This window comes from Vicia villosa, linkage group LG1 (genome assembly GCF_029867415.1).
Source record: "Vicia villosa cultivar HV-30 ecotype Madison, WI linkage group LG1, Vvil1.0, whole genome shotgun sequence".
Lineage (NCBI taxonomy): Eukaryota > Viridiplantae > Streptophyta > Magnoliopsida > Fabales > Fabaceae > Vicia > Vicia villosa.
The window spans coordinates 115,406,341-115,431,172 of record NC_081180.1 but is presented as its reverse complement, the minus strand read 5'-3'; the positions used below and the strand labels follow the sequence as shown (position 1 = coordinate 115,431,172).

General features: G+C 32.8%; 1 long non-coding RNA gene across 1 annotated transcript; it reads right to left on the bottom strand.

Annotated features, from left to right (window-relative positions):
• Positions 1-10,082: 10,082 nt before the first annotated feature.
• On the bottom strand, positions 10,083-11,311 carry LOC131614941 (uncharacterized). Its single transcript, XR_009287675.1, has 3 exons — positions 11,180-11,311; positions 10,608-11,078; positions 10,083-10,477 (listed from the first exon to the last, which is right to left on the bottom strand). It is a non-coding gene; the product is annotated as an uncharacterized LOC131614941 (long non-coding RNA).
• Positions 11,312-24,832: the final 13,521 nt, after the last annotated feature.

The window sequence follows — 24,832 nt, the reverse complement described above, 5'->3', positions numbered from 1 at the left end:
AAACCAAAATTAGATATATGTTGATGGTGAGGAATCCCGAATCGGTGGTGTTGATCTTTGGAACATCAGTGCGGTGGTGGACTTGCAAAGTTAATACTCCAATGTTCAAGTCAGTCCAGAGTTCTTGACGAGTGTAGTAAAAAGTAGAGATCATAAAGTGTACAAGGAATATCTCGTGTGATGGTTTTATAACTTAGATAATTTTGAGAGTGGACCAATACTGGTTTGGACCTTACCTTCTTGGGCATGTGTCCTTCCCATAATATTTGCCCCAAAAGCTTGTCGAATAGTCATTAGCCGAGGTAATATTAATAGCAGTGGTCAGCCCTCGGTAATGACATTTGCTTTTGGCAAGAACACTTTGGTTCAGTTACAAACGTACAGGGGAATAGACGTATTAAATGTTTTTCCATCATTGAAATATTTCACTCCGACCTCTAGGAACGTGGGCGTATGGGCCCAAATTAGGGCATGATTTCCCTACCTAGAGTGCTTGAGTACTTTGGTCCTTCATTGCTTTTGATGAGACAGTTAACTTGCTACCTTTAGATCTTTTTCCTACTTTCAATATGGATTGTTGATTAGCAGTTGAATTCCTTATAAAAAGGTAGGTTTTTTCTCCTAAGGTCTCTTTCCTCTCTCCTTGGTACTTCACGCTCTATTCTTCCATTTGGTTGCTCATGTGTTTGGGCATTTTTGTTGCTTATTTATCTGTGGGCTTGCCTTCTCGCCCATTCCCCTTCACAGGCTCATCATTGACTTTTTTTTTGCACATTGTCATGGTTAATCCAGGGGATGCACCTATAAACGATGCTCTCGAGCTCACAATTGATTTAACTTCATTAAAAATATAATTAGAAGGAAGTAAGAGATGTGTGTATGTGTGTGTGTGTGCGCGCGTGTTTTGGGACGACCATATTGACCCCGACCGACTACTATGAAGGAACCTCATTCCTTCCTGAATCTTCTCAGCATACGAGAATTATCACCCTGGTGATCATAAGGGATCTCAACTACAAATGTATCTAACTGCTCTTTGCAATCCACTCATAAGAAATAACAAATTCGTTATTTCCATATATATATATATATATATATATATATATATATATATATATATATATATATATATAAGGCGCCAAATTGAGGTAATGAGTTTCAAATTCAATTATGTTTTACTCTTCTTCCTAAGATACTGACTTGAGCGTTGGAGTGCTAATTGTGCAGATCCCACCCCACTCCGCGGTGCCTGAAGCTTTGATCCACCATCACCACTGCTCCTCTACTCATTTTTGGTTCCTAAAAGGAACAATGGTGCTGTCTATGGGAATCGACTTCTAATTTCTATGATTTCCATTGTTTCACATTCACTCTCTAATTCATCTACTTATAACTCCTTAGGACACCAAATCAAGAGCATTTTAAATCGAAATCAAAGATCCACCACATTTCGATTCAATCAAGCATCACCTTAATTTTGATCCCTCAGATTTCCAAATCACCAGTTTCTACGACTTCAAGTTAAGGCTGGATCTAAAGCTATTCGATCAGTTGTTACGCGCGAAGCCGCTGCTGCGTATGAAACTACCGCTGCTACTCTAGAAACAAATCAATTAACCACATATCCCTCCTCTACAAGTCATCGTGAATCCTAAAGCGTTGATTCTATTAAATCCAGATCTGGTCCAGGCTCCACAGGTAGCTAGATCTATTAAAGTTACTTCGATCAAACCTCCTGTTCCACCTGAAGTTTTATAACAAGAAGCCTTGCCTTGCTTCCAAGTGTTGCATGTGAACCTCGGAGTGAAAGGTGCTAATGAACTATTGAACAATGTATACAACATTTCTCAACAGCAAAACTCAAACACACTTCAAGGAAGGCTACAACATCTTGAAGAAAGACTCCACAACGCTCCATCTCGCGGAACCACCGTTCTAGAGTCCGCTTCAAAGAGGACTCATACTATTATTCTAGATCCGTCTAGGGAGAAGTAAGATGAATTTTTCGATCAAGAAATCAACATAGATACAGGAAGCATCCGACTCCTCCCTAGAGCCTGACTGAGGGGCAAGTCAACCACTCTCCTTCCCCAGCATTAGCAGAAACTAAACAAAGAAAGGTGTAGCTGAAGCATCCGCTGGTTGAAGCCTGATTGGGGGCGAGCCAACCACGATTCTTCCGTCAATTTGAAGTTAGTGTAAGGACTACACATCTAGTAATTTTAATGATTTCCTCATTATTCTAATCATTCTAGAACCAAAATATAAACTTTATAATTAGAGTAAAAGGTACACAACACTTTATCTCAATACCTTTCAATTAGTCTTTCCTTATAGTTTTAAGCATCAGAGTGTTTGCAGGTACCACCCTTTATTTGACATGCCTTTGATCTAAAACGAGCTATTGAGTTGGATTAAAATGTGAGGTTCCTACATTATTGGCTATTATTGGCTGACAATGCAAAGACATCCTCTAACAAGTTCTCTTACCTCTCGGATAAGTAAACAAATTAGTGGCCACCATGGTCTACTTCATCAACAGGAAAGATGTTTGAAGATGCAAGTTATACTGGTTCAACAAGGTTTGTTAGAAGTGTTGAAAGTATTGAAGAAGATGAATGTTGTGCTAACGAAGAAGGAGAAGACGATGATGATCGAGAAGTCCCATAGTGCCATCTTATTGAGACTTGGTGATAAGGTTCTCCAGCAGGTCTCGAAGGAGAAGATGACAGCAGGTATGAGGAGAAAACTTGAAGGGTTGTACATGACTCAATCCCTAGTAAATTGTATGTACTTGAAGTAGGCTCTATATTCATTCAAGATGGGTGAAGATAAAGTCTTGACGGAGTATTTAGATACGTTCAACAAGCTAATCCTTTGTTTGGAGAATATCGGGGTTAGTATCGATGATAAAGATCAACCGCTATTATTGATGAGTTCTTTACCTACGTATCACGATCATTTTAAAGAAACTCTCTTGTATGGAAGAGATCTGTTGACCTTTGAAGAAGTTCAATCAGCCTTGTACTCTAAGGATTTGAACAAACGAAAGGAGAACAAACCATCATCTGTTGGTGAAGGTCTGTCCGTTAAGGGAAAATTCTTGAAAAAAGATGGCAAGTTTGAGAGGAAGAAGGGTAAAGGCCAACAAAAATCTTATGGTGGTGATGCTCTTGGAAGTAGGTATTATCATTGTAATAAGGAGGGTCACACAAGAAAGGTGTGTTTTGAACGCCTGAATAATCATGGAGGCAAGGATAATGGCAACACAATTATTGTGCAAGATGATTTTGAATCACCCGATGTCCTTGTGGTTTCAAGAAGCGTTTCTAGCAAGGAGTGTGTAACACCCCGACTTTAATTTACTATTTTTACTAATTATTTGATTAAAATGAGTGATTATACGTGTCTTGCTTGAATTAGTGTTATTATTTAAATTATTCTAGTTTATTGAATGATTTTGGTGTCTTATGAGATTTAGGGGTATTTTGGTAATTAAATTAATAATAGGATTATGGAAGTATTTAGAGTGAAAAAAATATAATTAGTGGTATTTTTATGGAAGCCGCGGTCAGTGGCAACGGGCACGGTGGTATACTGCTGCGGCACACGGGCGCGAGTTGGCGCTAGAGAAAAGCTACACGGCGGTGGGAGCCGCGACAAAGTCGGTTGTATGAACCCGGATTGGTGGAGCATCAGCGGTGGTGCGGGTCCTACGGGGGGTGTTTTGGGTGTTTTTTGAGTTTGGGGGCCAATTCAATGAAATTCGAGCAATTTTGGATGTCGTTGACATTTAGTGGCCCAATTCATAATTTTAAGGATAAATTATTATTTTCGAGTTAATTTGATTATTTTATAGTCAAACTGCCAGCCCCAAATAGTTCAGTAGAGTTATCACTCGTGAAGTTGTTAGTTGAGCATTTTAGAGTACTCTTGAGTACTCTAGAGTTATAAGGATAGTTGTAGAGCTGTGTAGAATAGAGCTGTCAATATGGGCTACGCGGGCCTAAACGAGCCGGCCCTAGCGGTCCCTGGGCTTTTCAGGACTGGGCCAAAAAGGCCCTGTATAATATGGGCTCGAGATTTACTACCCGAGCTCGGCCCTAGATGGGCTTCGGGCTACCCGGCCCTAAATGGGCTTTTTTATTTAAAAAAATAAAAAATAAAAACACCATAACATTTGTTATAAATAAAATTAAAAATTATGTTATTTTAAACATAATACATTTTTAAGTACTATATTATCTCTTATAAATACTATAATGTGTTTCTAAATACAATATATGTTTAAATTGTATAAAATAATACTTGAATATTTATTATAAGAGAAAAACTAATATAATACGATGAAAAATGTTGATTATATTAATGTATAATATTTAAAAGAGAAAAATTGAATAAAATAGAGATAAAATTTAGTGAAGTGAGAAAAATCAATATGCTATTTTGGAGTAAGATAATATAAATATTAATATATTTTTTTAAAATTTATAATTATGCGGGCCTGATGGGCTACCCACGGCCCATATGGGCTAGCCCTAATGAGTAGCGGGCTTTTCAGGGCTGTGCTAAAAAGGCCCTGAAAAATTTGGGCTCTAATTTTAAGGCCCAAGCCTTATGATTTTCCGGGCCTGGCGGGCCGGCCCATATGGGCTAGCCCATTTTGACAGCTCTAGTGTAGAATACCCTTGAAGCCTTTGTTGAATTATTTTGTAGTGGCCCTGTTGAGATGATTTTGAGTATGTTCGTTGAGATGATTTGAGTTACCGAGTAATAGCACAATTTTACTTTAGTCTTGATTATTTTGAATAAATATATAATAATTAAATTTAATTCTTTTTTAGTTGAGTAATTGAGAGAAATTACTGTGTGGCCTTATATTGGCGAAATTACGGTTCAAAGAGGAACCTATTTGAGTATGAGTTTTTGAGAATTATTTTGCCGTTGCTGTTTGAGTTTATTATTGTTGTTGCCATAATCATGCATACATTTATATTAGAGTTAGGTAGGAATTTGGTCCAGTGAGGTCAGGTTCAAAGAGGAACCATGATAGTTTCAAGTCCAGAGAGGGACACATTTCAAAGAGGAATTAGAGACATGGATAAATTAGTAAGACACCTCTGATGCCCAAAAACCTGGTACCACATGCATATTAGAGAAGAGTTTAGTGCATTCCGCATTGCATTGTAGTTATTAATTTTGTTTGTTGTGGCTATGTGAGAATAATTTAAATGTTATTTTAATTGTCCTGCTGTTTACTTTCACCGCTAACACGTGTAAGTATTATTCTCACTCATTTCTTGTTTTATTTATTTTTGTTTCTTTGTACAATGTTGTACTGATACTCAGGAGGAGTAAGTGCTTCTATGGCTACGAAGCTCTGTTCATTTTATTGGTTATTTTTCGCTATTAGATGGATTTTTGCTCTGGTTTGTATCATTGGGGAACATGTCATTTGTTTTGCTTAAAGTTGATATTTGAATTTTATCGATTTCATTAAATATTTCAATAGAAGATACATTGAAAGTTTATGTTAATTATTTGAGTTCCGCTGCGAGTTTTGAAATTATTTGAAAACTTTGCATGTATGTTTGAGTAGCATCCTAGAATGATGATTTTATTTATTTAAATTAAGAGTTAGGGTTTTAGGGTGTTACAGAGTTGATTATGGATTTAGAGTGTACTTGGCACATGACTCCAAATGAAAACATATTTGAGGAATTATGTGATCAAGATGGTGAATCGGTGCTACTGGGAAACAGCAAAGCCTGCAAAATTGCAGGTATTAGATTTGTAAGATTCAAGCTCCATGATGAATCAATAAAGTTGTTGATTGGTGTCAGGTATGTACCTGATCTAAATAGAAATTTGATTTCTCTTCGTGAATTCAACAAGAAAGGATATGCTTTCAAAGGAGATCAAGGTATCCTGATAATCGTGAAGGGGTCGAAGGAAGTCTTAAGAGGCGTGAAGAAACAAGACTTGTATACCATTGATGCTGAGACTGCAAGTGGATCAACATATTTTTCCTCCACAAAATATGTGTCAAAGACACAACTATGGCACATGAGATTCGGCCATGTTAGTGAAAGGGCCTTGTCGAACTGGGGAAATAGAATCTGCTAGGTGGTGACAAAGTCAAAAAACTGGAATTATATGAATCTTTTGTGTTTGGTAAATCCTATAGAGTGAAGTTTAACAAAGGCAAACAAACAAACACATGGATCTCTTGATTACATTCATGGTGATTTTTGGAGGCTTTCAAGGAGTCCTTCACATTTAGATGCAAGGTATTTTCTATCCATAGTTGATGATTATTCCAGAAAGCTATGGGTATTCATCCAGAAGACTAAGGATGAAACTTTTGAGAATTTCAAAAGTTGGAAGACTCTGGTCGAAAATCAGACTGGCATAAAGGTCAAAAGGTTGAGGATTGACAATGGCATTGGGTTTAGAAAATAAGATTTTGAAATTAATTATGTTATGTCTGGAATTGCTAGGCACAAGATTGTAGCAGGTACTCCTTGTAACACCCCAAATCTACCCCGCATTCAATAAATTCAAAATATTGATGCTAAATTGAATAATCCAAATGAAGTAGAGGAAGAAGCACAAGATGTTGAAGAAACTGAATAAACTATTGATAATTATCTACTAGCAAGAGACGGGTCGAGAAAAGTCATCAAGCCATTTCAGAGACTTGGTTATGCATATCTCATAGTGTTTGCATTAATATCTGCTAGTGGGGTACTCAATGAAGAACCTAGATATTACAGGGAAGTTGTGAGGAATTGAAACAAGAATGAATGGCTAAAGGCCATGGATGATGAGATAAAATCTCTTCATGATAACCACACTTGGGAGCTGATCAAGAAACCTGCAGGAGCCAAGTTAGTCAACTGTAAGTGGATTTTCAAGGTTATGGAAGGAATTGAAGGAGTGAGGTCCAAGAGTTTTAAGTCAATGTTGGTTACTAAGGGATTCACTCAGAAAGAAGGAGTCGACTTCAATGATGTGTTCTCACCTGTTGTAAAGCATAGATCCATTAGAATGTTGTTACCCATGGTGGCGAAGTTCGACATAGAACTTGAATAGATGGATGAAAAGACAACCTTCTTGTATGGTAATCTAGATGAAACAATTGTGATGAGGCAACCTGAAGGGTATGTAGAAAAGGGCAAGAAGGATTATGTGTGCAAACTGAATATGTCTTTGTATGACCTTAAATAATCTCCTCGACATTGGAATAAGAGATTCGACAAGTTCATGGCACACATAGGTTTCACTAGGAGCTAATTCGACCAATGTTTTTAATTAATATTTTGACTTGGAAGTTCACTTTTTATTTTGTTGCTTTATGTGGATGACATCCTTATAGCAAGCAACAATATCGAGGATGTAATGAAGGTGAAGATTGAACTCGATAAGGAATTCAACATGAAGGATCTGGGAGCTCCCACCAAGATTCTTGGGATTGACATCCGGAGAGATAAAAAGCAGTCGAGATTATGCTTATCTCAAGAGACATACCTAAAGAAGATTCTCGACAAATTTGGCACGTTGAATTAAAAGCTTGTTAAAACACCGACTGATCCTTAATTCAAGCTGAATACGACTCAAAATCCTAGTACTAAAGTCGAAAGAGCCTATATGAATAACATTATGTAATCTAGAATAATGGGTTCTTTGACGTATGCTATGGTGTGTACGAGGCCAGACATATCCTACGGAGAGAGCCTTGTAAGCAAGTATATGGCCAATCCTTGGAAGACACACTGGCAAGATTTGAAGTGGATTCTGATATACATTAAAGGATCCCTGAGTAGGGTCATGTTTTATGGTAGATCCATGAGCGATGGCGAAGCCGAAGTCAAAAATTTGTCGACTTTGACTTTACAGGGTGTATGGATACTAGAAAATCTCTTTCTGGATATGTTTTCACTATGCTTGGTACAACAATCATTTGGAAAGCTTCCTTCAGAATATTGTTGCCTTATCAACCACTGAAGCTGAATATATTTCCCTCACTAAAGCTATGAAAGAAGCATTGTCGCTTGAAGGGTTTGTTAATGAACTAAAACTTCAAGGTCAAGTTATCACTATTAAATATGATAGTCAAAGTGTCATACATCAGCCGGAGAATTCAGCCTATCATGAGAGAATAAAGCACATTGATGTTAGGTTGCACTTTGTCAGAGAGAAAATCAAAAGTGGAGAAGTAAAAGTGATGAAGGTTTCGATAGATCAAAATGCTTTAGAAATGATAACCAAGTCATTGCCAAGTAGCAAGTTCTTCCACTATATGTAGTTGATAAAGAAGTATGGTGAAAGCTAGCTTGTTCCTTTGATTTTATAGAGTTTGATCCAAGGTGGAGATTTGTGGTATATTGGATCGAACTCTAGACTCGACATGGATAACTTCATGGATAACAACAACTCTCTTTGGTTGTTGAGAGAGAGTTAAGGTTGGTTGATATTTATTTGTAATCAATTTTCCCTAATTGAGAAAGTAAATAGTAAAACGGTTTTAACCAATCCTGTTTTTGTTCTTCATCTTCTTCCCTCTTCTCTCTCTTTCATAAACTAAAGGGTTTCATGTGTTTTATTAAAAAACCCAATCTTTCTCATAGTCTTTATTCGTTTCTGGTGCGGCGATTGTCACAAGAATTTATGTTTTGTTATATATGAGTGATGAAGAAAACGGTCACGGATAATTCAACTTGAATTGTGGAGAGCTCTTAGATGTATCTCAATGATGGAGATGAGAGGACGTGTATGCTCTAGTACAATGTTCTACAATAGATGTATATTTATTTGTTATTCAATAAAATACTATATCCTAATTGACCTGCATAATTAGATGATCTTACTAAACCTCTTTGTATAGTTGATAACACATCTCAAATTAAAATTGCACATAATTGTTTACTAATAATTAAGCAACGGTTAAGACTTAGAAAGCTAAAAGATACCTTAGACATGAATATGTACAAATAAAAAAAACAATATTATAAAGTACTCTTGATTCATTTACTAATCAATATGTCTCTCTCCTTTATTTTTCCAAGCAAAAAAGAAGAAGTCTCTCTCCATATGTATATATGTTTGTTTGGTCACTGCCGCGAAGATGGTTTCAGATAAGGTCGTTACATAAAGTGGGGCCAAACATAGTTAAGGTGAGTAGTCATATCCATTCTTTAATTTGTAAAAGGAAATTAATCTAGTAAAAGTTTCTATCAAACAAAATCCAGTGAAAATTAATCATTCAAATATATGTGCTATAGATAGTGCTGCTTCCAGTCGCTGCATTACAAATCTTGACATGTGGTATGTTCATGTTTTGGTTCTTTGAGACAAAACCATGTTCCAATTTTGTATGTGTAATCCACCATAGCTCTTTCGGATATCTTGGGAAATGTCACATATTTTCTTTATACATCTTTTCACCAATAATATTAATTTGTGCTTTTCTTGTAATGTATTATGCCACTACTTTTCAAAATAAAGTAGCTTTGTTCACTTCTTTTTGTCGTCTCATCCTTTATAAAAAAGGTGAAAGTGTCCACAATAAAATTAAGCATTAAATAGGGACATGACCTAATATTAGCGGCTTCTATATATACAAGTCTATCTTAAAAAACAAATAAATGTTTGAAAAAATCAAATATTTAAATCAAATTAGAGAAATAAAGAGAAAAGAAAATAGAATTATATCTTATATTATTTTTCAAACAAATTGTGTATCTTTATACGAATTAAATGGGGTTATTTATACTATTAGAATTATAATTATTACATGAAAGCAGTGGCGAAGCCAGAAAAAATATATAGCCTGGGCAAAAAATTTAATGACCGAAAATCACTGTCTCAATTACTTTATCCTCAAAGTCGGCACTAAACTCTTCTAAAAAACATGAGTTCAATAGCATCTAAAAGGAATCATAAGATTTTCATTCATTTGTTGGCTTTGATGCCGATCTCATACAATTCAATATCGATTCATCACCCATGTCCCAATTCAATACTGATACATATGGCCAAGTTTTTTAGAAAACACTGATGCCATCATTTCCACCCACCTGCAAAACAAGTTCATTACATATTAAATTTAAAATATATTTGACATCACAAATGATTTAGTGATGGAGTTAAAAGAAAATCACACAGCATATTGCAATTTTTTACCCTAAGAAAGGAGGAGAAGTGCTACTGTCATCACACCTTCTTTCTTGTAACTGTGTGAGTGTGTGAACATATATTTTAAAATATAGCCTACAAGCTAACAAGGAAGAATGTAATAATCTAGCTCATTAGTCCAACACTGCATTAGTTATATGATAATAAGGATGAAGAGGTTAACCCGTGCACTTTGGATCCTTCTATTCGAGCTGTGAGTGGATGATAGATTTCGGATTTACTAGGATCAAGTACAGGCGGTGATATCTCTAGCCCTTCTTGTTTCACAATAGATATATACCTAACCATATAACCAACAAATCAAAACACAGTGAATAAAAGAGTGTCACTTCTAAAAAATAATCTACAAATGAGCAGTGCTATCAACATACTATTTTAATTTTAGTAGGACATAGACACAAGTGCCTTACCTTTTCGGGTCAAAATTATCGACAAGAAGGTCCTCATCCCATGGGAATATATAATTGTATTCAGCAACTAATAGTGTACCGGTTTTTGAAATGCAATTCGCATAGGTATAACTTACACATGTTTGATTTGAAATATGTTAAACGGTTGATATAACACCAATTCTCTATCAATTTGCCAACTACAATCGATCACAACACGGTAATAGCAACTCCGACCTGCAATCAAAAGATTTCAACACTTACACATGTTTGATTTGAAAGATGTTAAACGGTTGATATAACACCAATTCTCTATCAATTTTCCAACTACAATCGATCACAACACGGTAACAGCAACTCCGACCTGCAATCAAGAGATTTCAACATAGAAAAACAAAAGAATATGGTTCAGGCATTTCACCGAACACTTGGTGTGCATAGCACGAAACGATAAACTCGGACACAATTCTTCACTGATTCATAAACCACAACCTGCAACAACAATAAATATCATCACAACAATGATTCCGCATCGACAATCGAGCTTAAAGTGAAAGAAAAAGAAGAAGAGAAATCGCGATGATTCAACATACTATATTTGTTCTGCGACTACTCCCTGAAGCAATTTCGATTTCATGAGTGAGAGACCATTGTGATGAGATTTTGAAGTTCAAGATGAGAGAAGGAAGAGCCTGGGCAACTGCCCTAGCTGGCTGGGCGCTGGCGTCGCCCCTGCACGAAAGTAATGATTTATATTACTATTCTAAGTTGATACTTTGGTAGATAAATCAAATTATTATTTTAAATTGGCATTTTAGATAGACATTTTAAAATAATAGTAATAATTTTCTAAAATATTTTAAAATAATAGTAATGGTTTTTTAATTTATTATAATACTTATCCTTAGAAAACTATTAATATTATTTTGAAATATCTATCTAAAATGTCAACTTAAAATAGTAATATGAATTATCTATCTAGGTGTCAACATAGAATAATAATGTTCTATTTACAATGTGAACTTAGAATAGTAATGTAAATTATTACATTCATGTAATAATTGTAATTCTAGTAGTATAAATATCCTTCTTTGATTCTTGTAAAGATACGTCATTTCTTTGAGAAATATAAGACATCATCCTATTTTTTCATCTCTCTTTATTTCCTTAATTTGATTTAAATATCTGGTTTTCTCAACACATTATTAACACGATCATTTCTATCGAAAGTGTTCACTACTACTAAAAGGTTAGACATGGAACATGTCAAAAACATTTGCATTCCGGACAGTGAAATTTCCATGTGATAGCAGCTTGAATCGACACAGCTTCTCCCCTTATCAGATAGTTGATGAGATGATGAGGACTACAACTTTGCTTCGTAATGTCATGTTGAGACAGAATTTTCATTTTGTTAATGTTACTTAAGTGATCACACTTAAATGTCATGACATCCTTTTTTACATTGCAACTTCTATTAATCCTGGCCTCTGTTATATATCTTGACCATCCATTGCCACAATACACATCTGTTGGAGTTCTGCAAGAAATATGAGCAATGAGACAAGTGTTCTTAGTTTTAGAGTTCAACTTTCTACTCATTCTCTTTACTTGTTTAGGATATCCATACAGCTTGTAGCAGAAGGGTCTTATGAGACCAAATTTTCTACAATGGTGACATTTCAGAACCTTATGTTTAGGTATGGTGCAAGATTCCAGATGGTTTATAGGATGTTCAAACTTCTTTCCTAACATCATTTTGATAGTCCTGGTCATGTTTTCAAGCTTAGATGTCAATAGCAACACTTCTTTTTGAAGGTCAGACACTTTGGTGAAAAGTTCCTTCTTCTCCCCCATATTTTTAGTAGTCTTGCATCTTCCGGAAAAGGCCTTAACATGCTTGGTAGATTCATTCTCTAACTTCTCCTCTAACCAAGAAGCAGATATACCTTTTTGTTGTTTCTTGAGGTATGTTGGACATTCTACACTAATTTGTCCAAAACCTTTACATTCATTACACTGAACTCTCTTATTTTGAATGTATTCTTATTATTGTTCTCACTTTGAGACTCATACTTTTTACTGATGTCAGATGAGATGTTCTTGACATCTGGTCTTTCTTTCATGTCCAATCTCTTTAATGCCCTATTTAAATACTTCCCAAGTAGCACAATGGTATTACACAATCCCTCGTCAGTATTCAAATCATCTTGACCTATTTCATCGTCAACATCTGATACAAAACCTATGCTTTTGTTCTTTTTCTCTAGCTCGTCACTAATAGCTAGTTCAAAGGTTTGCAGTGACCTAATAAGTTCATCAACTCTTATATTATTGATGTCTTGCGCTTCTTCAATGGTTGTTACCTTCATGTCAAATTTACTAGGCCTAAGAATTTCTATTACAAGCTTTACTTTTGACATCTTTTCTCCCAGGGCACTAGATGCATTTGCTATTTCAAGAACCTTCATGTGATATTCTTGAATAGTCTCATCACCATTCATCTTCAAGTTTTCAAATTTAGAACTGAGAAGCTCAAGTTTGGACATCTTCACTTTTGACGTGCCTTCACGAGTTATTATGAGAATTTCCCAAGCATCCTTGGCTACATTACATGTGTTAATCACCCTGAAAACATTCTTATCTACTCCATTGAATAGAGCATTCAAAGCCTTGGAGTTTCCAATAGCTAATTTATCATCCTCATCAGACCAATCTTCTTCAGAATTTAAGGACACATTCCCTTCTTTGTCTCTCTCAACAGGATGCTCCCATCCTTTCAAAATAGCCTTCCAAGATTTTTTTCCATGGATTTCAAAAAAACCATCATTCTGACTTTCCACCAATCATAGTTTTAACCATCTAACAGAGCGGGTCTCTTGTTGTATCCTTCTTTTTTATCCATACTACTAGAAAATATTCTCCCTAGAGCTCACTCAATAAACAGAACAGGGTGCCTTCTCTGATACCAATTGAAATTCTAGAATGTGTAATACAGATGTCTCAACACACACAATGTCAAGACAGATTTTATAACATCATCTGCTGACAGAAAACAAATTGTGCAGAAAAATAGATTGCAGAAATATAAATAACACAATCAATTGTTAACACAGTTCGGTGCAACGCCACCTACTCTAGGGGCTACCAAGCCAGATAGGAAATCTAGTATAATAGTATTAGTTCAAAGCTTAAATAGTCCCAGTTTATGACTTATCACCTAATCAGTAGTTCTATGCAATTTCTACATAGGAACCTCCTAGATATGAGAATCCCCTCTTACTTCCCACAATCACCTTAGTGGTTAAAGACAGTTACAATCTCAGCAACTGTACTAAAAACCAATCACAGTCCCAGTGACTGGAAGTACCAAAATAGAAACATTACACTTTAAAATAAGCAATACTTGGTCTTGCTTAAAATTACCAACCAAGACCAATACTGAACTATTTTGCTTAAGAGGTTTAAGAGTGGGAACAGTCAGTCTACCTCAATATATCAGAAGATATATGAGTGGTATACAAACGAAAATACTAAAAATACTCCCAAAACCTAAACCCTTATTTGCACACGATTTACCTTTTTTGAATGCTTTCTATACTAGGTTTAGCAAGTCTCCTTTTATAGACTTTTGCAGTATGGGTTTCGACTTCTCAAATGAATCCAATCTTCTTCTCTTCAATCAACTGCAAAATCTTCACAGAAAATAGGACCAAATCAATTCTAAGTTTCCAAAAAAAGTCTCTAAGATCCTTTTTAAGAAACCAAATCAAATATGCATTTGTCTTAACAAATCCTTGATTGGTTGTGCATGTATGAGTGTTTGAATCTTCCAGAATCTCATATATTTCAATCAAATCTTCAAGGATTAAAAACTATTATGTAATGTCATGATGTTCTGGTATAACGTGTCACAACATCTGTCAAAACTCATGACAGCAGAACCTGTCATGACAGTTGGTCAAAATGTTACAACATCTTGCTCACCATCAGATAAGAACCATGTTTTAGCAAAACTTATGCCAATCATAAAACCATGGATCTAACAACTCATTTCATGTCTTGAATCACCAAAGATCAAAGGTGCACATATGTCCTTATTTATATTTATAAAATTACGTCTTCTATGCTTATACTCCCTTATCATATATGTTTCATATGGTACATATGCATAAATATTTGTGTGTGAATGCTTTTAAGTTTTGTTCACTTTGTCTCAGGAGTAGTCGATTGCACCACTGTGCAAATTGATTTACATTTTATTTCTTTGCATTTGTTTTAATTTTTTTAGCTTGTTTTAGTTCATGCAATCAATTGCACCAATGTGCAAATCAATTTGCATTTGAATGTTTCGCCACTGTTTTGTTGTTTTTGTTGTTTTTCAACATAAAGAAATTGATTGTTGCCTTATGCAAATCGATTGCTACCTGATACATGTGTATCTTAATTCTTTTTTACTGTCATGCAATTGATTGTGTTAGTGCTTTTATTGGCTGATTGACATCTATGTTTGGCTAAAACATAATAGCAGTAAAATGTAATACAATGTGTAATCTTGCAAATATAAAAGAACAAAACAGGTACAAGCAAGATGTTATATGGAATGTCATGACATCAACTCATGACATCGCGCCTGCAGAACTGGAATGAAGATTCAGTCTGATACTCAACAGATACAGAATATTCTTGGAATATTTTATAATCCAATATGGCGCAGATTTAAAGGTCAAAAGAATCAAGTCAGAATATTGAAGAATCAGATCAGAAGATTGAAGATTCAGCAGTTTCTAATTTGGGAGATAAATTAGGAAACTCATGATTAAAAGACCTTGATTGTAGCAGAAGATTTCTGCAGATTCGTAACAATAAGGAATGCTGCGATTTGTAAGCCCAAGTCCAATTGGGAATAGGTTATAAATAGAAACCTTTGTAACCTAGTTTTAAAAAATATAGAAAACCTTGTTTAGAAAAGATGTAGTCATTAGGGTTTCTATAGGTAGACCACCCAGGTTGTGGGATGGCTACCATGTCCTTCTCGAAACCTGTAGGTAAGAGAAGTGATTGTTCTCACTCGAAACCTATAGGTAAGAGTTGAGTATTGTGTTCTTGATTGAAGCTGTGAAGTAAGATTAAGTTATTGGTCATTGTTAACTGTGTAAATAACTGTTGCAAGTTAGGTATCACGAGGGAGTGAGCAGAGGTTCTCTTGTCTTGGATGGATATCTGAGATAAAGGTTGCATTGGGTAGTGACTAGGTAAACCAGAGGTTGTTTATATGTAAACCAGAGGTTGTTTACATAAAATAGTACTACTGATAGTGAAATCTTCTTCTTGGCTTGGTAGCCCCCAGAGTAGGTAGTTTAAATCGAACTGGGTTAACAATTAATTGTGTTATTTATCTTATGCAATGTTTTGTTTGTTTAGTCATGGATGTTGTGACATCGTGTATAACATTAGGATCAGGTTTGATAGTTGTTCCTTTACAGAACCAATAAAGTTTACAATCTGGTTATGTTGACTGAACATATATGATCCCTGTTCTCATTGACTCCTCCTTAGGGGTAATTAACAATTAGGGGATCTTTCTGTTCTGCCTCTGCTACGTTAATAACAGATCAGATATCTTGACATCGTGAATGATATCCAGAGTCTGTCATACCATTATTTCAGATTGCACCTATGTGAAAATCGATTTGAACCTATAACATTCAAATGTTTTTATTCTTTTTAATTAGAGTTGGTCCAATCATATCTCACCTCCTATCACCTTTTTAAGCCAAATTTTTTTCAGCCCGCTCATTCTAACCTAGCAGCCGCTGAACACTCATCCTTCTCTCAAAACCTAACTTTCCCATATTCTCCAAATCAACCAAAAACTCCATTAAAGCTTCCATTCATCCTTTACCCATGACTTCAAGATTAAAAAGAAAGTCTTCTACTACTTCTAAGGGAAAGGAACAAGCTGCTTCCTCCATTGAAACTCCGCCAATCTTCAAATAACTCACCAAGGAGCAATTAGAGAGATATGGGAAGTACTATCAAAGCTAGCATATCCAAACTCTAAAAGACGATGATCTTTATACCTTTCCTTCAAAATGCTTTAAGTTTCAAAACAAGTTTAAAGAGTTAGGTTTTGAATCTATTATTTCTTTCTATGGACCATACTATCCAAATTTGGTTAGGATTTTTTACTGCAATATGGCTATAGAAAATGAAATATTTGTTACCTATGTTATAGGCCAAAGGATTGTGTTGACTTCTAAGAGACTAGGAATTTTTTTGGATATCCCTTATGTTGGTAGTCTCTTATATGATTGTGAAGATGATGATTGGAAGGATTATAATAAGAGAGAATTTTACTATAGCATCAGTAGAGTGTTTGAAGAAGAATAACATAATAAACGGGTTAAATCATTTGACGGGGTGAATAAAAAAGGGTGTTGTGGTCTGCTGGAAATTTCTCTATTGATGATAGGATGTTCCATTATTTTTTGGTGTATGTTCTACTTTCTAGGAATAACAATCATTGCAATATTACAGATATTGTGATGCAGGTTATGTATGCGGTTAAGAATGGTATTAAGGTCAATTGGGCTCGTCTCATCTTACATAACATGTTATATAAGACCGCTAAATTCAAATCCTTACCATATGGATGGTTTATTACGCGTATTCTACAGGACTTCCACATAAATTTGAAAGGTATGGAGTATGGCCTCATGAACATAAGTGGTCACAAATTACTACCAAGAATGTGGACAAAAGAATGGGTGTTGATTATGATTTAGAAACCAAAACTATTACTTAGCTTGGTGAAGACAATATAGAAAATGATCAAGAAGATGAAAATGGTGAAGATATTCCTCATCCTTATGTTCCAAATGGACCAAGCAACCAAGAAATCTTTGATTACATGACAACATAATCTGCCAACCTCAACACTTTCATATCTTTACCCACACCTCCATATTCCACCTTAAGATCCAAATAATCCCCCAAACATTCCTCCAATGTTCACACCACTTCAACATTACTTCCCTTCCCAAGGCAATAACAACAACAACCATGATATGGATCAATCTTAGTTGTTTTCTATTTTCTTGTTATTTTCAAACTTGCAGCGTTTATGTTGTCTTTAGCTTGTAGTTTAATTATGTTCTATGTGGATGAATTGTTTAAGTGTCATTTGTAAGGTACTATGTACCATAACTTTTTACTTGCTTTTGGTGTATTTTGAATGCATGTGTGGTTGTTTTATCGTAACGATTGAGTTTATATAACATGATTACTACAAGTCTCTATTTTCTTGTGATTTTGGTTTTCCCCTTTGATACCTATATTCTTAACAAATTATTATCTTTCACACATCTTTCCCTTCTTTTTGATAATGTCAATGGGGAGAAAGGTGTTATGTATTATGCTTGTGTATTTCTTTGTCTTTGTCTTAAGCTTTTAAAAGGTACAAATACTCCTTCAAGATGATCAAGTTCAAATATTTCTAAGCTTCACATATAAAGGGGAAATTGTACTTCTTAGGGGGAGAATATTCCAAAAATTACAAAGCATCAAAGAGGAATGTTTATCATCATAAAAAAGGGGGAGAATGTGAAGTCAAGCTTCTCTATGATGAATATGTTTTGATGAAGACAAATATGTGTGTATCAAAGAAGGCAAAGATGAATCTTTAGATAAAGCATCATGTTCAAGACTTTGGATTCAAAGGAATTGTATTTCGAGAAGGTATAATAGCAATACTTACCTTCATTATTGTTTTAGATGCTCAATGATCAAAACTCTCAATGCATAAACTCTTTCACTTTCATGGCATAAACACTTACACATTTTTTCAAATTTCATCTGATGAAAATCGATTTGCACTTGTTCAGTACCTAAGTTTCCTCTGTAAAATTTCAGTTTAAATCGATTAGCACATAACGCAAATCAATTGCTTACTATAAGTTTTCAAATTTTTGCAATTTTGCGTTGTGCAAATCGATTTGCACATAACAACAATCGATTTGCACCTGAGCAAAATTGAAAAACCAGTATCATTTTTGACACCTTTTCATGCCTCTCTTCATGATACCTTTTCATTATTTCTTGGCATTTGTTCATGAAATTTTTTCAGAATTTCACCATGTTTCCTAAAGGTGTCATACTCATATAAAAACCAATTTCTTTAATTTTACAATTCACATCTTCCAGTCAAATTCTTAGATTTTCAAAATTCACATTTCAAATCTTCAACATTTCAAATCTTTAATTTCACATTCACATCTTCTAGACCATTGATTCTTCTCAATCTAATGGTTAAAAATAATAAGTAATAGTTTTCTCTCTCCACATTTAATTACTTATTATTTTTAACCACTAGATTGAGAAGAATCAATGATCTAGATTTGGAGTAAGTTATAATAACTTACTCTTGGAGTAAATATAACCCTCCTCATATATATATATATATATATATATATATATATATATATATATATATATATATATATATATATATATATCAAATAAGAACTTTGACTATAACGAGAACTGAGAACTTTTAATAATAACCATTGAATTTGAATTAATAGCTCAGATTTACCTCATATTTAAAAATATTTAATTAATGTTTAAGTAAACAAGATATTTATGTAACATGTATTTAACATATGAGGTAAATCTGAGCCATTAATTCAAATCTAATGGTTATTATTAAAAGTTTTCGGTTCTCATTATAGCTAGGGGTGTTCAAATTAACCGGTTATATAAATTATCCATATCCATATCCAAATCCGGTTATGAAAAACCGGATAATTTTAATATGGTTTTTAACCAAATCCACATTTTGGACATTTTAGAAATATGGTTTTAATAAAATCCATATTTTGGACATCCATATCCAAAATTAAAATTAAATTAAATTATTTTTTGAAAATCCAATTTTTTTCAGAACACAAATAAATAAATAAAATTGAAAATACAAAAAATCGATTTTTTTAAAAAACTATAAAGTTAGTTTTTTTCGAAAATACAAAAAAGTTATTTTATTTCTAAAAAAATTAAAAAAACTAGTTTTTTCGAAAAAAATAAAAAATTGATATTTTCTAAAGTACGAAAAAATCATTTTTTTCTAAAATATGAAAAATCGAAAAAACTAGTTTTTTTCTAAAAAATGGAAAAAAAAAACTAGTTTTTTTTCTAAAAAATGGAAAAAAAATCGAGTTTCTTTCTAAAAAATGAAAAAATTGAGTATTTTCGAAAATAGTAAAAATCGATGTTTTTTTAGAAATATGAAAAGTCTATTTTTTCTGAAATATGGAAAATTGATTATTATCGAAAAAATTGAGTTTTTTTTGAAAATATGAAAAAAATCATTTGTTAAATTCGAAAAGTCGTTTTTTTGGGAAATACGGAAAAAATCGGTTTTAAATCTAAATTTATAAAAAAAAACTAGTTCTTTCAGGGATACGAAAAATTGAGTTTTTAAATAAATACGAAAATCATATTTTATTTTTCGAAAATCGAGTGTTTTTGAAAAAATGGAAAATCATTTTTTTCTTCGAAAATACGAAAAAATCTTTTTTCAAAAATATGAAAAATCGTTTTTTCGAAAATATATAAATTTAAAACTAATTGTAAAAAATAATATCCAAATATAAAAAATTTATTTTGATGTTCAAAACCGGTTATAAAATGTAGTTATGGTTAAACCGGTTTTATAACCGATTATTAAATCCGGTTATAGTAAATGGTTATTAATTGGATATGGATTGGATATGTGTAAAAAAATGAAAGAAAAAGTGGTGATGGCATGAGGTATTCTCAGTGAGAATATCATTTACTTTTTTTTACTATAGGAGAATATACTCTGGTGAATTTTTCGCTTAATCTTATATACTTCCATAAGAATTTTTAGTAATTCACTTAATTTCTAATATTCATTCTTTTCTAATTCATTCATCCTTGGGTATATCCTTGAGTATGTTAACTCTCATCACCAATTTTAAAGAAGTATCCTAAATGTTAGACATCTTTTATCTTTAATATATTCAACCAACAATAATAAGTTCTATATAATTATTTCAAGAACTTAAAAACAGGATCAAAGTCCAAATTCACAAACCATTATGTCTGCATCGCACGCAGATTATAGATGTCCAAATTGCTTCTGATGTTGAACAGAATAACTCTATGACACCTGAACACTATAAAAAATAAAGAAAAATCCGTTAAAACATAAAAAAAGGAAGAAAGAGAGAAAAAAAAACACATGAAACCGAAGAGAAAAACAATTAAAATACAAACTTTATGGTACTCCAAACATCAAACAAGATAGGCGCCAAACTGACAATAATAAGAAAAACACAAATATTAAAGTCTAAAATAGATTAAAAAATTTAAATAATATAAACTAGGCGGATTACAACCATCGTAAAAACTTATCCGTGTCTTCTTTAGAGCCATATCAAAATTGTTGCAGTTAGGACATTGTCGAACAATAGTTCTGCAAAAATGTTAGATTAAATAACATTTTACAAAAGAAAGATAAATAACGAAGCATAAATAACTACCTGTTAAAACCATGACGGCTCCTTGCATCCGAAAGCCTACTTTTGGATGATTTTACCTATATATATATGAATTAATGAAAAGTCAATGAAATAGTGTAGAATAATGAAAAAGATATGCAATTTTGTCATGAACTAATGCACATTATTTATTTCCTTTCTTATTTATTTCAGCATTTATAGGAAATAATTAGTTTCTTATTTTAGGCATAGATCGATTGTAACTCAACTTAAACCAACCTATGTAATTGTTTTAATCATCAAAACTAATAAGAAAAATCCTTTTTCCGGAAATAGGAACATACTTGATTGAAACATGTCACTAGGTCCTCCAAAATAATCCTCCTTGTGTAGGTTGCTGGTGGTAAGGTGATTGCTTGTAAGCGATGTTTCAAACTTTTTCTAAATGATGGTCTCCATATTTCCAAGTTGCAACTGACAACAAAATGTATTAGGTTTATAATTTAGTGTGTTGTATGTATTTCACAAATAAGAGATAATTACTTACTCTATGGAGTCATATCCATCCAAAAGTGCCTCACCCTACAGACATTAACATACAAGAAAAGTACTTTAACATTTATAGAAAATAAAATGACAATGATGGATAAAAAGGTAACAGATACCATTCAATGTAAACAGATTTTGAAAAACAATAAAGAGATTGTGATGCTACCAGTTTTGTAGGTCGATAACACTTCTTGTCATCCCTATAAACATAATGGTATTCCAACAACTTTTCAACGTGATCCTGCATTGTCCCAGTAGTACCAATGTTATCCTACACAATTTAAACAAATTAAATTTACATGCATATAATAATATTTAACAACTTGTAAGTTCAATATCCTTACAGCTTTCATTTTGGTGATCAGTTCATCATCAGTCAGATAATAATATGGATCCTCTATTTTCCTGGTGTGGAATTCTGGAATAATATGCAACTCTTCACCCTCTAAATAGTTGTTGAGTAATTCTGATTCGGGCAAAGATCCATACTGATAAATTTCCAAGTAGTTCCTCTGTTAAAGATAAATAGTTATAATTATTTTGACTATAGGAAACTGAACACTGGGATTAGTTTTTGGTAGAAAGTAACGAAATTCAATCTAAAAAATAAAAAATAATCATTTTTTCTTTGAAAAATAAAAATACTGATGACAATGTTTTTTTTTGTTATTAGAAAATCAAATAAAAAATCAATAAATTAAACAAAATAATTTATATAAATAAAGATATATACATGTTACCTTTAGAATGTTTATGCCACTAGAGAAGAATGATTGTTCCCAATTACAATTTCAACTGAGGTAGTACATACTACAGCTGGCTTGGAGACACAAGCCATAAAGTGACTAAGAATCAAATCGAAAAGTTTCTGCAAATTAGATAATAGAAAAATAAAATATCATAATTTAAAACAATAAAATTATTATAATATATTTCTAGTATGATATTGAAACTTATATCATAGTTTAAAAAAAAAATATTATAATATATTTCTAGTATGATATTGAAACTTACGATATGATGATCCTTCAATCTTTCAGAAATTAATATAAGGAGTTTAAGTGGGTGCACGAGTTGATGGACTATAGAGGAATCTCTTGCAGGGTCTCTCCATAGGAAATATTTATGATCCAACAACTTTTTGACATAATTCCCATAGACCAAATTCTTTTTATGTTCTCCTACAAAGGCCTGTAATTAACAATATTAGAAACAAGGGCCTGTAATTAACAATATTAGAAATAAAGGTCATAATAGAGAAAAATTGGTAAAAGAATAAATTGAAAAAAACTCACATATAGGCTAAAATCTTCTGAAAACACCTCAGCTTCCGTACGCGGATAGTTAATGAACCCCTTTAAATATAGATATTTTGCGGCCTAAAAACAATTATTCACATAATTGAGAGACAAGAATGAGAATTGGAAGAGGAAGGAGAATGTATTGCATTACTCTTGTTACGACATATATACATGAGTGAGGACATATCAAATGAGAACTTTGGTTATTATGAGAATTGAGAACTTTTAATAATAACCGTACCATTTAAAATCAATGACTCAGATTTCACTCAAATTTTGAGAGACAATAATTAATAGATAGATTCTGACTTAAATACATATCTAAGCATTGATTTTAAATCGTACGGTTATTATTAAAAGTTCTCATAATAATCAAAGTTCTCATTTGATACGTCCCCGTACATGGGTTATATAGGTACAAGGAATATATAAAAAATTGAGTTTTTTCTCAAAAAAACAAAAAATCGAGTTTTTTTCTAAAAAAAAAAAATGAAAAAATCGAGTTTTTTCGAAAATATTAAAAATCGATGTTTTTTTGGAAATATGAAAAGTCTATTTTTTTGAAAATACGGAAAATTGATTTTTATCGAAAAAATTGAGTTTTTTTTTGGAAATATGAAGAAAAAAAATTTAAATACGAAAAGTCGATTTTTTTGGGAAATACGGAAAAAAATCGGTTTTAAACCTAAATTTGTAAAAAAACGAGTTCTTTCGGGAATACTAAAAAATTGAGTTTTTAAATAAATACGAAAATCATATTTTATTTTTCGAAAATCGAGTGTTTTTGAAAAAATGGAAAATCAATTTTTTTCTTCGAAAATACGTAAAAAAAAAACTTTTTTCAAAAATATGAAAAATTGTTTTTTTTTCCGAAAATATACAAATTTAAAACTAACTGTAAAAAATAATATCCAAATATAAAAAATTTATTTTGATGTTCAAAACCGGTTATGAATTTTAGAACCGACTATAAAATGTAGTTATGGTTAAACCGATTTTATAACCGATTATGTAAAAATATAACCATTTATATGGATTGGTTATTAAATCCGATTATAGTAAATGGTTATGGATTGGTTATATTAATTATCCGTCCATGAGCACCCCTAATTATAGTCAAAGTTCTCATTTGATACGTCTATATATATATATATATATATATATATATATATATATATATATATATATATATATATATATATATATATATATATATATATATAATTAATTTTAAAGGTAGTGTACTGTCAGTGTAAAATATTTTACACGGTCAGTGCATCACAACTCTTAAAAAATATAATTTTATATGTGATTTTAGAAAAAAAGTTAAATTTCTACAAAAATTAACGATTATGATTTTACGACAGTGTAAAACTGCTTTACACTTGAAAGTGTATTTCCATTAACAGTGTGTGGGGTTTACCATAAGAAATTAAATCAAACTAAAGTAAATGAATGAATGGATTAAAGTAGGATGGAAGAATGAGAGAAAGAGAAGCTGAGGATTCATATCCCTTTTAATATATTTACATTACCACAAACAGAGTACTAATTAATTACAATATTATACACATGAGACAAGTAGATTCTCATTCAATTTTCACCCATTTTTTATGTATACAATAGGAGTTTTATTTTATTTTAACACCAAAGGCAATGAATAATTGATTAGTTAGTCATGTGTGATTCCATGAACTCAAAAACATCAAAGTTCTAATGGGATCTTCCGCACGGTGACTCCATCTCCGTCTCTCAATTTCATGATACATCTGAACTCCACCTTTCTTAGAAGCCTCATCAATCCGCCGGAGTTTTTCTCCGACAGGTTTTCTGAACTCCTTTGCCGGAGAATTCTCACCGGAGACATGTACGT